Source organism: Schistocerca serialis, chromosome 4 (genome assembly GCF_023864345.2).
Source record: "Schistocerca serialis cubense isolate TAMUIC-IGC-003099 chromosome 4, iqSchSeri2.2, whole genome shotgun sequence".
In the NCBI taxonomy this organism is placed as follows: Eukaryota; Metazoa; Arthropoda; class Insecta; order Orthoptera; family Acrididae; genus Schistocerca; species Schistocerca serialis.
In genome coordinates, this window is record NC_064641.1 from 943,640,293 (window position 1) to 943,645,165 (window position 4,873).

Below are 4,873 nucleotides of genomic sequence, written 5' to 3' on the forward strand. Positions count from 1 at the left end.
TGCTTGGCGTGTTATGATAAAGCACTCTGTCGTCAGGCCACGAGTGGCCTACCGAGACCATCCAACCGCCGTGTCATCCTCAGTGGAGGATGCGGATAGGAGGGGCGTGGGGTCAGTACACCACTCTCCCATTCGTTATGATGGTATTCTTGACCGAAACCGCTACTATTCGGTCGAGTAGCTCCTCAATTGGCATTACGAGGCTGAGTGCATCCCGAAAAATGGCAACAGCGCATGGTGGCCCGGATGGTCACCCATCCAAGTGCCGACCACGCCCGACAGCGCTTAACTTTGGTGATCTGACGGGAACCAGTGTATCCACTGCGGCACGGCTGTTGCCGTGGCGTGTTATGATAAAGGACAAAATTTTGAAACACATTGTAAAATGCACTGAGACCGATTATTGGATCATGAACGTTGAAAAAGTGGACGCTTCTACAGCTGTACTGTACATACGTGGTACTATAGGGGCGAAGAGCTTAGTACTAGACACACTGTCGTCAATGAAGTGGGGAAATAACGGCTCGTGACAGATTCAGAGAGACGATGCGTTATCTTAGATTTGACATTAGATCCACAAGATCAGAACGACTGAAAGAAGACAAGTTTGCTTTCGTGTCAGAAATCTGCTATGAGTTCATTGCGAACGCACAGTGTAGCTACAATCGGCGTCACATTTAACAAGCGACGAACATCTTTCTCTCAAAGTACCTTTGTAGATCCACACAGTTCATGGCCCAAAACTCGGAAACATACGAGCAAAAGTATTGGCTGGCAGCAGATAAAGACTCCAAATATGTTGTGAAATCTTTCATTTATCTAGGAAAGGATGACACTAGGACGATGATGAGCGCCTTGGTGATGTTTTTCTCGAAAAGTTGATGCAACCATACCTCAATAAAGGAAGAAATGTCACACGTGACAATTTTTTCACATTCTTGGCTCTCTCTGAAACCTTGAAAGCAAATGCGACAAGTTTAGGGGCACCATGAATCGATCCCGTAGGAAAATTCATCTGTTTTAAAAAAAAAGTTACACAGCACAGTGTCGTTGAAGAAGACTAATACCACACTGACAGTTTACCAGAGAAGGAGCAACAAGAATGTCCTGATTATGCATCCTTATTTTACAATTGAAGATGGTTTGAAAAAGGAGCCAGATACTGTTTCATTTTATAGCAGCTCTAAATAAGATGTGGCTATGGTCCGACAAACGTCTCGCAAATACTCTGTCAAAGCACAGTCGAGACGTCGGCCTATTCACACATTTTACAACTTGCTCGGTTTGGCTGGGATAAATGCCTGAGTATTGTGCTATGCTCTAAACAATAGAAGTTGAAACATAGAGACTTCATACTGCGGCTGGGACAGGAGCTGGCTGAGAAGTACGCAGCAATGATAACACCACAACTCTGTAGATGATCATACATTTTCTATTTGTTTTACGAAGTTTTTTGTGCTGAATATCATTCTTGTAAATATGTTGTCAAGTTACAAATGCTGTTTGTTGTTTAATAAAGAGAATAGGCATGGAATGTTAAGATTTCGTAAGTGGACATGCTGACCAAGTCAGGGAAAAGCTATTGTCAAAGAGTATAATAAATTGTAAATGCGTTATCGCTGGGCGTGCGAGCGCGCAAGAAAGTTAGCGTTTCGGAGTCACGAGGAGACTGTTGTCGTTGGTTGTGTGTATTCGGCGGTGTGCCTACGCAAAAGTGCGGAGATAAAAAGCCTGTTTCCGGAGTGCGGAGCAGTGAAAAGTGTAAAGAAAGTTTAATATGGGCAAGCTATGTGCATGGATTTATTGGGCACAGTACAAATGCAGGAAGAGTACTTCACATAACATCACGAGGACTGGAGACCCTTGCTACTGGCTATGGTGTGGCAATAAGATCAACTTGTGTCCCATTCTGCCGCTAAACGTAGCCGCTCGACAAACCAACGGTATCATAAAGTTGAATAAGATCTAGACTTTTTATAACCAGAAGTGTAATAGGCTGACCAGCGTAATTGGAATTTTATTCCTAAATAACATTTTTTTCGTGCATATTGTCACGTAAATAATTTACTATGTCGTTATCCAAGTAGTATCCATCTTATCCCTTTGTACGAACCGAGATAATTAGAAAATAATCTGAAAATCAAGTGAACATTAGTTTATTAGATTATCAAAACATAATTTTCCCAACTTTGAACAATTACGTAGTAATGCAATCTTTGGCTGTAGTATGAATAATGCTAGAAATAGAATGATGCAAAAGCCAGTATTAATATTATTCATTTGGTGGTGAAGAGTAACTTTCATAATAAAAAATTAGCAGTTAAACTTCAGGAAACTTGGACACTGAATTTCACTGTCAAAGCATAGCTTTTAAATTATAGCTTGTGGCATAATTTATAACTTTTATTACAAAGAAACATCAGAGTAACTTCTAGTTAATTGACAGTTCTTACCACTGAGTAAATTCAAACAATCTCTCTGCTTGCTATAATTACGACAGTCAGTATTACGGTGAGTAACGTAACAAAAAGTTTCTGTACACACCCAGTAAACAATCTTCCTCTAAATGATTTATGAAAATTAATATAATAGGTTGTATGCGTTTGTTATTTGATTATGACTACCGTGACATGGGTGGTGTGAAGTACTTGAAAGTGTGCGTTACATACCATTGCTACTTGATGACGCCAATAACTATTCTTACGTAAGATTGCTTACGAGTATAAATTTCAGTTTCAATTTAATTATTCTTGCTCAGGTGAGGAAATGGCAACCGTTGGTTATTTTCATTAATGACATACTTTGAAACCCTTTCTTCCAAATTTTTCTCTAACTACTGTTAATTAAAAATTAGTTTACGTAATAAAAATATATAAAGACAACAGAACTTTGTTTCTGATCGTCGTTGCTAAAGTAGTGAGCAGTGGCGATTCGGTTATAACTTCATCTACTTCTCTCGGGTTTGCATTATTCTTCGGAGTAGATGCCTTATCCCAAAGATTAGGGACTTTAGGTACACGGTCATATACAAAAGCCTAATTAGCCAGAGAGGTAGGAGGCTTACACAACCAGAAAGACCTGTACCTATGTGGCAACCGAAGACATTCCTGAGAGACAAGAAAAGCGAAAACGTTGCCTTATAAAGTCTAACTGTGAAGGAAACACATCTTTTGTAAAGTATCGTAGATACAAGAAAACTGTCTGCAACAAATGTAGATCAAAAGACCATTATTTGTTCTCATTATGTGATGGTAGCCAGTAAAGGCACCCAGCAAATGTGTGTAAATTTTTTAAAACAATAAAAGGTAATTATTGAAAAACTACTTTATTTTTGTTGATTTCGTAATAAAATTTTCAACACTTAAGACAATAGATTCATTAGTATTAACAATAACCCACTGACACAGGATAATAAAAGGGAAAGATATGCAGGTCTTTGGGGACCCAGCAACGGTTCTCGGTATGTCCAGATATGAGCGACTCTAGCGTTAAATGGATATGGTTCAGGACGTGGAATTGACACTGCAAGTACAAACTGAATGGCAGATGTGTGATCGTCGTTCACCTCTCACTCCGTCGGCTGTGGCAAATGTCAATTATGAAGAAATATTTGACACCAACTGTCCAGACGGAAATCTAGTGATCGACTACAGTTACTTCGAGGCAGGCAAAGGCACCACAACTATTAAGTGTTTGGAACTCGCTGTGAGCCTGCTGGCACGCTCAAGTTCATGCGCTGACTTGAAAGCTACTCTTTTGTCACAAGGGTTTTCACTGTCTGTTGCGACTATAAGCGGCGTTTTATGGCCTCCCACACTCACAGTAGTGAGTTGCAGACAGCAACATTGTGGCCGGCAGACTACACTCTCAATCATCCGTGAGGTCGACTGACATCTCGGTATCCTCGAAACAGAGGGGTGCAACTTTGACGTCTTCCTCTGATGGGTCTCCCACGTCAGCACTAACATTCTTCCCAATGGCAGATCCACGCAGCCATTGTACCATGGCACCATAGCAGGATATAATAAACAGAGAAACATTTATTTAATTAGTATCCAGTAGTAACACAGAAAAGAAGAGTCAGACAAGAATATTTCAGTTATCTGATATTATTATCAGAATTGGCGAAAAAAATTACAAAATAAGGAGGAAGACTCCAGCAGGAGTGATGGTAGTGACTTGATAGACGAGAAATCTCTTTGTAGGTTTCAGGAAATGTTAAAAAAACTAAGTGTTCAAATTAGATCTACTCACAGAGAACTAAAGTCTGAGAATAGTCAATTAAGAAATTATCTTGAAAGAACCAGGTAATAAGCAGTTACTACTTGTCGCGAAAACTTTATTAAGTTTAAGGAAGCAGTAGTTGCAGATTTAACAGTAATGCATAAGAAAATAAACAGGTGAGGTATTAAGACTAGGACCACCACGGTTGAAATATAAAGGGCACAAGTGAAAGCTGCTTGTTCGGTTGGAAAACGAAATTCCAAAATTCAAGTGCTTTTGTGAGACAGAATAAAATAGTAATGTATACCAACTGAAAACACATCTAGTAGTTTAAGTCAAATAAAGTCAGAGGAGAACAGACAGATTCAGAAACGTAAAAAGTTGTGAGAACCAGCAAATGAAGTGAAATCCTGTACAGAAACTAACACATATGTCTATAAGACCAAAGTAGTAGAGTCTGAACTGAATGAGAGAGTAAACCTATTGGAGAATAAGGTTGCTTCTTTCGAGAATGGTATGTCCCAAACCAGGCATTGGATAATTCAACAGTTAAATGCAGTAAAGGAACAAGGTTTGAATGGTACTACTGTGAGTATGTTATGATGGAAGCGGATGACTTAACTCACATAGTTTGTATCAGTAGTACCCA

General features: G+C 39.5%; 1 pseudogene; it reads right to left on the bottom strand.

Moving 5' to 3' along the window:
• Positions 1-222: 222 nt before the first annotated feature.
• Positions 223-340, bottom strand: LOC126475858 (5S ribosomal RNA; annotated as a pseudogene).
• Positions 341-4,873: the final 4,533 nt, after the last annotated feature.